This window comes from Poeciliopsis prolifica, unplaced genomic scaffold (assembly GCF_027474105.1).
Source record: "Poeciliopsis prolifica strain line A6 unplaced genomic scaffold, Auburn_PproV2 SCAFFOLD023, whole genome shotgun sequence".
NCBI lineage: Eukaryota > Metazoa > Chordata > Actinopteri > Cyprinodontiformes > Poeciliidae > Poeciliopsis > Poeciliopsis prolifica.
In genome coordinates, this window is record NW_026562398.1 from 8,020,052 (window position 1) to 8,031,981 (window position 11,930).

General features: G+C 39.9%; 1 pseudogene; it reads left to right on the forward strand.

Moving 5' to 3' along the window:
- Positions 1-1,185: 1,185 nt before the first annotated feature.
- Positions 1,186-2,663, forward strand: LOC129370400 (nuclear factor 7, brain-like; annotated as a pseudogene).
- Positions 2,664-11,930: the final 9,267 nt, after the last annotated feature.

Genomic DNA, 11,930 nt, shown 5'->3' on the forward strand with positions numbered 1-11,930 from the left:
CACCCATCAAGCCGCTCGAACTCCTAAAAGTACCTCAAAGTCGATCTTCCGTGTTTAAATTTAAAACTCCAGCTGTCACTCTGGATAAAGAGGGTGATTCGGACCATTCCGCCTGTAGGTCCTGAACTCAGACCCATCAGGACCGCAACTCATGTCTTTACGCAGTGCGCCAACCGAGCACTCACCCATTAAGCCGCTCGAACTCCTAAAAGTACCTCAAAGTCGGTCTTCCGTGTTTAACTTTAGAAATCCAGCTGTCACTCTGGATAAAGAGGGTGCTTCGGACCATTCCGCCTGCAGGTCTTGAACTCAGGCCCATCGGAACCGCAACGCATGTCTTTACGCAGTGCGCCAACCGAGCACTCACCCATCAAGCAGCTCGAACTCCTAAAAGTACCTCAAAGTCAGTCTTCCGTGTGAGAGTCCCTCAGAGGGCCTCTCAGGGCCTGAGAGTCCCTCACAGTGCTAAGATACTGCTATCTCAACGCTGACGCCATGTTGTATGTTGGAAGCTAAACTGAGATAACATGTTGACGCCATTGTGTATGTTGGAAGCTAAACTGAGATAACATGTTGACGCCATTTTGTATGTTGGAAGCTAAACTGAGATAATAATCGCTGGAGCAAAAGCACCGTGTTCGGCTCTTTTATTAAAATATCTCCCTTTTAAAGGGCATTTACATGAGCTGATAGGTTTTAAACAGCAGGATTTAGACTGAAAAATGTTTTTATAAGATCATTCAGTTTGAAACAGAAACCACATTCCCTCTAAACAAAAAAAGAACAATTGTTTAAATAAGACATTAGAGAAGGCAGAAAATGTGAGATAATTAACACCTTATTGTATCTGATTCTCATCAGAAAATAAATAATAAAACTGCAGATTAACAGAAAATCTTCCATAGGATCCTAGAAATACAGAAAAACAGGAAATAGTTCAGAGAGAAAAAACTCAAAGAAAACATTCAGGATCATATGTGTCACCTACCTTCCACCAAACTACCGGTGTTGGAGAAATTGTGATATTATTAATCAAATATTTGTTATTCTCATTGCTTTATTATGTGTCTTTCTTTTATGCTTTCATTTTAGTTAATCTCATTATATAATTAAGAATATTTCTGTATTGTTGATTAACTCTGATTCCTTTCTCCGAAGGCCTCACTGATAGAGAGCAGAGACGAAATGGCTTCCAGACCAGACGATGATCTCTGCTGTCCGGTCTGTCTGGACATATTTAAGGATCCGGTTCTTCTGTCATACAGCCACAGCTTCTGTACGGAGTGTCTGCAGAAATCCTGGAGAGAGAAACCAGGAAGAGAGTGTCCAGTTTGTAAAAGGAGATCATTCATCAAAAATCCACCACGTAATCTGGCTCTGAAGAATCTGTGTGAGACTTTCTTACAGCGGAGAGAGAAGAGAGCTTCAGAGGATCTCTGCAGTCTGCACTCTGAGAAACGCAAACTCTTCTGTCTGGACCATCAGCAGCCAGTGTGTGTCGTCTACAGAGACTCAGAAAACTACACCAGTCACAGATTCAGACCCATTGATGAAGCTGCTCAGCAACACAAGAAGAAGCTTCAGGAAACTCTGGAGCCTTTAAAGGAGAAGCTGGAGCTCAGGAAGAAAGTTCAGGAGGAGTTTGGTCAGACAGCAGAACACCTGAAGGTCCAGGCCCGACACACAGAGAGGCAGATTAGGGAGCAGTTTAAGCAGCTTCATCAGTTTCTAGCAGAGGAAGAGGAGGCCAGGCTGGCTGCACTGAGGGAGGAAGAGGAGCAGAAGAGAGGGATGATGAAGGAGAAGATGGAGGCTCTGAGCAGAGAGATAGCAGCTCTTTCAGACACAGTCAGAGCCACAGAGGAGGAGCTGAGAGCTGAAGACGTCTCATTACTGCACAACTACACGGCTGCAGTGGAAAGAGTCCAGCGCTGCCCCCTGCTGGAGGATCCACAGCTGCCCTCAGGAGCTCTGATAGACCAGGCCAAACATCTGGGCAACCTGGCTTCAACATCTGGAGCAACATGGAGACAGTGGTGACCTACACTCTTCTGGTTCTGGACCCAAACACGGCTGGTAAAGAACTCCATCTGTCTGAAGATCTGACCAGTTTGACTTTTGCAGAGAACCTGCAGGTTCCTGATAATCCAGAGAGATTTTATAATTACTGGTCTGTTCTGAGTTCTGATGGTTTTAACTCAGGGAACCACAGCTGGGATGTTGATGTTGGGGACAGTGAGGACTGGATGCTTGGTGTGATAGAAGAGTCTGTTCAGAGGAACGGAATCATAAGGGCTGGATTGTTGGTTATATTGTTCTATAAAGGTACATACTATGCAGAGTCTCCACCAGCTCCTTCCACTCGTCTCTCAGTCCAGAAGAATCTCCAGAGGATCAGAGTGAATCTGGACTGGGACAGAGGAAAGCTGTCCTTCTCTGATCTGGATACTAACACACACATACACACCTTCACACACACCTTCACTCACAAGATGTTTCCATATTTCTGCACTATTGATAAAACCTTAAAGATTGAACCGATGAAGATCTCAGTGATCAAGCAGCAGCTCTGATGATCCAAATCAAAACTTAGTGATCAGATGATTGATTTTTTATTCATTTTATAGTTTGCTGGTTGGGTGAATTTCTTATTGTCATTTTTAAACTGTTTTTAATCACGAAACTGGAAACTTTTTAATATCTTTCTGTGTTTTCCACTGTAATGTTTTGAACATTTATTATTTACAACTTGATGTAAATAAATTAGTTGGTTATTGAAAACTTGCTCTTTCAATTTTACTTGTGATGGATTATAAATGAAAACTATCACAACATGCATCCACATATCAATATATTTACTTCTGGTTGAATAGTTATTCAGAAATGTTGTAGATTATTAGTTTTTTCCAAATCTAAAGTCTTTTTTTTTTCTTGTTAATTTTGGAAGAATTTCATGTAAACAAATATATCAGCTGGTTTATGGGAACAAATGTTCATGAATGTCTCTTGTTATCCTGAAACAGCAAAAATAAAAGCAATAAAACCAAAAAAAAGTTACAAAGTTTATTTTTATTGATGGCTTCAGATTAAACGAGTTTCTCTCGATTCATTTCCTTCTGGTTTTCTAATATGAAAAATATTTTCCTCGTCACATCGATTTGTGTTTCTGATGTCCGGATCTCAAAGTTTAGAACTTCTTCTTCCATCTCCATTCCTCATTATTTCTCTGGCAAGTGTTTGGATGAAAACATCAATGCTAAACTGAAACGTTGGAACCCAGGAAGCTGGCGGCGCCGCCGATCTCACTGTGGAGAACCAAAGATGATCATTTGCTCTGATTTAAGGTGTGAAGAACAAAAATGTCTGACATGAGAGTGGAGAAAAACATGATTCATGTTGGAAAATAAAATAATATGTAGCTGTTCAAAAGACCCCTTAAATAATCTGAGTTTGTTAACTACTACTGTTCGTAGTGATTTCTGTTCAGCGTTACTTTTGCCACTGTAGAGCCCTGAAAATTGACCATATGTTAAGAATAGCATTTATTTGATTTATGTTATGATAATATCACTTTAAGAGTGGTGCATGATGGGAGTGAGGAGTTCATGACCTTGTTAGATTAGAGAAAAAAACGAGAGAGGAAAACTATATGCTGTATACTGAACCGTGGATTTTGTTTTAATAAAGTTGCACAAAAGTGAAACTCTTCAGTTTTTTTTAGTTCTTTTCAAGGGTGCAACATAAATTTTGGTGTTTCCGCCCGGTTCAGCAAATGTTTTCGGCAATGAGAATTTTTTTTTTTTGATGAAGAGGAACTACGCCTCGGCGGAGGTGAACGTGCTAGCGGCTATGCTAAGCGGCTATGCTGAGTGACTACGCGGCTAGTCAGACGACGTCTACTGGAAAAGAAAAGCAACCACAAAAATCAACCAAACGAAACATCATGGACAGTGAGTGGGAATCTCTGTTTGCCGATATTGAAAAGAAACTAGTCACTCTGTCACTGGATAAGCTAAATGCCCTAACTGAAGCGCTAGGCCTGGAGCTTAGTGAAGAGGTGAAGTCGTCATGTCGGCTAATAAGAAGAAAAATGCTCATTCACTTGGAGAGTGAGGATGTCACTTCGTTGGAGGACAGTGGATTTTCAGTTTTGTTGACCACTAATGATTTAATAGATGACATGAATAAGAAAGCTGATATGGACGTTTTGTCAGGTGCTACGTCAGAGCACACCGCTGCTGAACAACAAGTGGTCAGTGAGCAACCTCTGCTGGTACAAATCGGTACTACACCTTCAGTTTTACCACCGCAAATGTCAAGCTGCTCACCAAGTTCTAAGTCATCGCAAGTCAAAGACCAAGTAAATCTGTATCCAATATATAGAAAGGATTTTCGAATTATTGGACAGATCGGTGATGTGGGACAGAAGGACAAACTGAACTTCGCTAGTCTTGAAAGACAAATAGAACGTGGACTTAAAAAAGGATATGATGAGGGAGAGATCGTTGAAGCAGTGATCCAAGCCATTGCACTTGATGTGAAACTAAAAAGTTATCTAGAGAGTAGGTCAGAATTATCATTGGACTCTCTCAGGCAAGTGCTTAGGACACACTTCATAGAGAAAGATGCAACAGAACTCTATCACACTTTAACACGTGCAGTACAAGATCCCAGAGAAACTCCTGTTCAGTTTCTTATACGCACCATGGACCTTAGACAAAAAGTGTTAGCTGCTTCTGATAGAGCTAAAGTTGGACTAAAATATGATCCTGAGCTCGTGCAGACACAGTTCTTGCAAACTATTCTGACTGGATTACAAGATGATGCTGTAAGAGTGGACATTAAACCTTACTTGCAGGACGCAACCATTAGTGATGAAGTGCTTCTTGAAAAAATGAGCGTCGCCTACAGTGTTGAACTCGAAAGAAGTAATAAACTGTCGACGAGACAAAAGAGCATCAGAGTGGCTTCAGTTCTGGAAGAGGATGGCTGCAAAAATGAAGATGTTGGAAGCTCAAAGAAAAGCAAAAAGCAGACAGAAAAGCCAAACCCCATTGTGGAAAAGCTGGAAGCTAATAACAAAGTTATTTGTGAAGCTATCCAAAATCTTTCAACACAAGTTGCTAATTTGACTCACACAAAAGTGAGAACTGAAGACAAAAACATAAGTAAGCCATACTATCCAACTATTACCAGAAAAAGCCCCAGAAAATGTCATCAATGTGAACAGTCAAACCCAGAAGGAAAATGTACACACTGTTTTAAATGTGGAAGCAGTGAACATTGGGCTGTTGGATGTCGGAAAAAGAAAGACTCAGCAGTTAATGTCAACAAAATTGAAGTACATACTGCAAATTTTATTGACAGTGTTCCACAGAAGGAAGTGCCTTTGTCAAAAAAACAGGAAAAGACAGCAAAACTGATAGGACGCAAAAACCTTGTCCAGTGTAACATTGGAGGTGTCCAGTCACAGCTCTTTGGGACACAGGATCGCAAGTGTCAATTGTGGATCTAAATTGGAAAAGAGAACATTTACCAGAAGCCGAGGTTCGATCAGTGAAAGAGCTTCTTGAGGAAGGTATGTTAGATCTTTCTGCTGCAAATGGGACTGAGATACCATATGAGGGTTGGGTTGGAGTTGAGTTTAGTCTTACAGAGAACAGAGACAGTGAACTGTTAGTACCATTTCTTGTAAGCTCTCAGCCAATTGCCAAGCCAATAGTGGGTTTCAATGTCATAGAAGAGCTTGCAAAGTCTAACATATCAACAGATAGGACTCTTCCCAACAAGTTTTTGCACAGTCTTGGGTCAGCATTAGATGTAGGACACAAGAAGGCAAAAGCAGTGTTCTCTGTGTTAAGTAAAGACAAATCTATGTTGGAGAATCAAACAGTAAGGCTAGGAAGACAAGATATCATTATTCCAAAACATCAAATGTTCAAAGTAATCTGCGGAAAATTCAAGAAAAATGTGCTGAAGGGAAAATATGCAGTTTTGGAACCAAATGAAAGCACACCATGGCCAGAAGGATTACAAATACAACAGCAACTAATACACATACCAACTGATGAGAGAGCTGCAATTTCAGTTGTAGTTGAAAACAATACAGACAATGATCTCAGACTACAAAACAGAACAATAATTGGTTCATTATTCACAGTGGATAACATAGAAGATGTAAAAGAAGTCACAAAGAGGTCACAAAGGGAAAGTGGACATGTACACACCAAAGACATAAAAGTGACACCAGAAAATGAAGAAAAACTTGAAAAACAAACATGGGATCCACCAGTTGATGTTTCACACTTAACAGTGGAACAGCAAGAAAAAGTGAAAAAAATGCTAAGAGAGGAAAGTGATGTTTTTGCACAAGATGAGTGGGATACAGGATGCATACCTGATCTGCAGATGAAAATACATCTCAAAGATAACATTCCAGTGACAAAAACATACAATTCGATTCCTCGTCATTTGTATCAGGAAGTGAAAAAACACATTCAAGATCTACTCAGTAGGGGGTGGATACAGGAGTCGACTTCTTCTTACTCATCACCAATAGTAATTGTGAGAAAAAAAGACTCTACCATCCGACTTTGTGTGGACTATAGACAATTAAACGAAAAGACACACCCAGACAGACATCCCATTCCAAGAATTCAGGAAATTTTGGAAAATCTCGGTGGAAATTCCTGGTTTACTGTGCTAGACCAAGGAAAAGCCTACCACCAGGGCTTTGTTAGTCCAGAGAGCCGAGCATGCACTGCCTTCATCTCGCCATGGGGACTTTATGAATGGCTAAGGATACCCTTCGGATTAACAAATGCCCCAGCTGCTTTTCAGAGGTATATGGAGGGTTGTCTTGGAGATCTCAGAGATGAGATATGTGTACCCTACCTCGATGATGTTTTAGTTTTCAGCAAAGATTTTGACCAACATGTGGAAAATGTGAGAGAAGTTTTACAAAGACAAAAAGAATGTGGAATAAAACTCAGACCAAAAAAATGTGATTTTTTTAAAAAAGAAGTGTGTTATGTCGGCCGTGTCATTTCAAAAGATGGATACCGGATGAATCCAAAGAAGTAGAAGCTGTCCAAGCTTTGAAAAAGTCAAGTCCTAAAACAGTCAGAGAAGTAAGATCCCTTGTAGGCTTTCTAGGCTACTATCGATCGTTCATAGCCGACTTCTCAAGGATAGCAAAACCGCTTTATGATCTGTTGTCACATCCAAAGACAAAGAACAACTCCTCAAAGAAAGGTTCTGCACAGTTGCCACCATCTCAGTCTGTGGAATGGACAACATTACAGCAGGAGGCACTTGAAAGGCTTGTCGACGCTTTGTCAGATCCACCAGTAATGGCCTACCCAGACCTTGAAAAACCATTTGTGTTACAGGTGGATGCATCAGAGGAAGGTCTTGGGGCTGTCCTATATCAAAGGCAGGAGGGAGCATTAAGAGTAATAGGGTATGGTTCACGTACACTCACTCCTACTGAGAAAAACTACAAACTTCACTCAGGAAAGCTTGAATTTTTAGCTATGAAGTGGGCAGTCACTGAACGATTTCGAGATTACCTCTTCCATGCCCCACACTTTACAGTGTACAGTGATAACAATCCCTTGACATATGTGATGAAAAGTGCTAAACTGAATGCGGTAGGACATCGCTGGGTCTCAGAATTAGCAGATTTCCGATTTACTCTGAAGTACAGACCTGGTAAAGTCAACCGAGATGCTGATTTTCTATCTCGCAAACCTACAGAAATGGACAAGATAATGTCAGCATGTACAGAGGAATGTAAAGCTGATGACATAACAGCACTACAGCAAGGACTCAAAGCGGATCACAGTGGTGATACTGGATTTCAGCTGTTACATGCAATGTAATTGTACTGTCACAACTAACTGTTCCATGTACGACTCTAGTTGAGCCGATAGCAATCAAAGACATTCAGATTGCTCAACAAGAAGATCAAGTGACACAACGAGTAATCACATTAAAGCAGAAAGGTGAGAAAATTAAATACAGAGACAAAGTGAAAGAGACAACTGAAGTAAAACGACTTTTGAGGGAATGGCCTCATCTTTACCTAGACAAAGATGGAGTGTTACGACGAAAGACAAAAACTAGAAATCAACTTGTCGTTCCTGCTAAGCTTAAGGCACTGATTTTTCAGCAACTCCATGAGGAAATGGGTCATTTAGGAGCGGACAGAATGATCTCATTAGCCAGAGAGAGGTTCTATTGGCCAAAAATGCGAGAAGAGATGAACATTATGTGACAAGAGTCTGCCACTGTTTGAAACAGAAGAAACCCAACCGAAAAACTAAAACCCCACTACAAACTATTACAACCTCTGCACCTTTTGAACTAATTTCGATTGATTATCTGCATCTTGAGAGAAGTAAAGGTGGAGTAGAGTATATTCTTGTAATAGTAGATCATTTTACTAAGTTTGCGCAGGCTTATGCAACATCTAACAAGTCTGGAAAGACAGCTGCACGCAAAATCTTTGACGACTTTATTCTGCGATTTGGATACCCTGCTCGAATCCATCATGATCAGGGAAGGGAATTCGAGAATGAGTTGTTCAGAAAGTTGTAAAGCTATAGCGGAATACAACATTCAAGGACGACACCTTATCATCCTCAGTCTAACCCAGCTGAACGTTTTAACAGAACTTTGTTAAGCATGCTCAGAACATTGGAAGAGACACAGAAACCTAACTGGAAAGACTATTTGAACAAAGTAGTACATGCATATAACTTACAGTCCATGAATCGACTGGCTTTTCACCTTTTTTTCTGTTATTTGGAAAAGAGCCAATCCTACCCATTGACTTATTGTTTCCAAAAGAGCAAAAGCAGTCGCAGTCTCATCAAGACTATGCAGACAAATGGCAAAGGTCAATGCAGGAAGCTTACAACATTGCACAGGAAACATGAGAAAAGCAAGTAAAAGAGGACAAAAGTGTTACAACAGAAAAGCCTGGAGTTCAGAACTTCAACCTGGAGACCACGTTCTTGTCCAAAACCTATCTGAAAGAGGAGGACCTGGAAAAATACGTGCTCACTGGGAAAACAAAAACGCATGTTGTTAAAGAAAGAAGAGGGAAAGACAGTCCAGTTTATGTGGTGACACCATTAGATGGTGAAGGGAGGGAAAGAATTCTTCATAGGAATGTTTTACTACCCTGTCCTTATCTCATTGATGAACAAGATACTAAAGAACCAAAAGAAAAACACAAGCAGAAGAGACAAGGAAACAGACAAATACACCAAACCAGAGACCATGTTCATGAGGATTCTGACAGCTGTAGTGAGGACGAGTACTCTGTGTGGATTGCTCATCAAAGTCGGACTACCAGTCTCAACCCAAAAGCCCCAGTCTTTCAGTCCAGATCAAGACAACCTGCAGAAGAAATCCAAACTAGGAGACTTGTACAAAGACAAAGCCAGTTTCAGGATGAAAATGATTCTGCTGACGTCAGTAATCAAGTGGACGACAGACATGATGAAGGAGACTTCCAGATCCAAGACACGAGTCAAAATCCGGATATGGATACTGAAGATCAAACACTTGAACTTGAAATGCTTGAGGAAGACAGCGATGCCTCTTCGGAGGTTGATCAGGAGGTGAAGAAAGAGCGACGTTCCTCAAGAACACGTCAACCAAAATCCATCTTTACATATAATGAGTTAGGGAAACCTAGTTTCATATCTTTGAAGAAATAGAAATTCTATTTTGAACAATATATAGTTACAGTTAAAGTTAATTGAAAATGTTTTATGATTCATTTGGTACAAAATATTTAGTTACAAATAAGAGTCATTTTGCAGAGATTTATTTCTGATGACTAAAGCTACACTTAAAAGTTATTGCTGTATTTACAGAAGGAAGTGAGTTTTGTAAGGTAACAGAAGTCGTACTACATTCACAGCATGTTTAATGTGGATACATTTAATAAGGTGGAATGGTAGATTTAGCCATATGTGACTTAATGGACTTGGGAGGCCTACCAATGTACCAATGATTTAAGTTAATACACTGAAACAGGAATATAAGTCAATATACTTATTCTGTGTACATGCATTTGTAGTCATTGAATGTGTAGTAGTGGTTATGGTTTTTGAAGAGCAACATGTAACTAAATGGTACCTGGTTGAATTCAGTGTTAGAAGCTAGTTGTAAGGATACATTCTTTTTGAAGTTTAAAATGTTTTGGAAACATTTTATTTTAGTAGGGGAGGGTGTAGAGCCCTGAAAATTGACCATATGTTAAGAATAGCATTTATTTGATTTATGTTATGATAATATCACTTTAAGAGTGGTGCATGATGGGAGTGAGGAGTTCATGACCTTGTTAGATTAGAGAAAAAAACGAGAGAGGAAAACTATATGCTGTATACTGAACCGTGGATTTTGTTTTAATAAAGTTGCACAAAAGTGAAACTCTTCAGTTTTTTAGTTCTTTTCAAGGGTGCAACACCACTTAGGGCATACCGTAGTTGGGGGCGGCGATGACGTCATCACATCGCCGTAAGAAAGAACCGTTCCTGATATCAGAGGGGAGGTGGGGTAACAGAGCCACTGCTAATACGTGAGAGGGGCAGAATATGTGTGATCGCCTTATAAGTGTGCGTTAGTGACAAGTAAGTTATTATATTTGATTGTTTGCTGAAGTTAAATGAATGATTCGGAGTTTATTTGTTAACCGTTATTTACCGTTAGGTCCGAGCTATCGGCTATATTTGTATTGTAGAGCGCTGAGCGATGTACTTGACAGGCGCACAGGCATTGATATTAATTCATTTGTTTTAGTTCACTTATGAATAGTGATTCTGATGTTAAGCTTGTTTAGGCTTTATTTATTTCCTTCTTAGTTTATCTAAGATGTAATAGTAATGTGTAATGATAGAACACCTGAAACTTATTTCTGTTTATTCTAGGAGACCACACACACAGCTACACACATATCTGAAGCACTCACCCACACCCACCAAATATACCTTGATGCCAATTACTGTTGTTGGACTAAGATCTGTGACCCAACTTGGAATACAGAAAGTAAAAGGGATCCTGCCTTATGTCTTCCTTCTTCCACCTGCTGCCCCACATCTGGTCCTGAACTGAATCCAATCTAAGTAGTGTTCTGACCGACACTCCAGGTTGAGAGCAGTGACAAACCTGAACAGTGCCTTCAAACCGTCCTACAAAAAAGAGCAGCCTCAGTTACAAAGTCTGTTTTCCTGTTCACTTCTTAAGTGCCTGTTTGGAAAAAGTCCATATTTTTTATTGTCCGTACAAGGAGAGGTGCTGGTTGTTGCATAGCTGTACAGGGTGCATCAAAGTTGGGGGTCTTGGATACGAGGGAAGTGCAGCAATACTGTAACACGATGGAGAACCATTTATCATAAATCCATGATTTATGACAAAGCACTGCAGCCCTGGAGAGGAATATAATCTTTGATGTGAAGGGAAACTTTTCCTTGTAGCAAATCTAGTTCAAAATAAAAAAAATACTTTGATGCAAATTTCATTAATTTTCTGACATTTGTATAATGTGTCTAAAACTGAGATCATGTAATTGCAGAAAATTCTGTAAATGTAAACCAAAATAATAGTTTTTAAAATTCAGAAAATTAAAATAAAAGCCATCAAATAGAAACCCTCTATTGATAGTCCTCCATAAACAATGGAGGAGTATCAAAACTCCTCCATCAATATCCTCCAACATGAAAGTCTTTTCATTGTTCACAGCAAAAACTGGAGTGTTAAAATTTCAGGGTTAAACGTGTCAGAGTTAATTTTAACTCAGTAAGTGTATTTTTAACATTTAGCGATTTAAATGATGCCCAGTGTTGGAGTTATTTCGCAGAGTTGATTGCGTTGGTGTTGAATTAACTCTGCTGGGAGATAAATAAGCTCCTCCC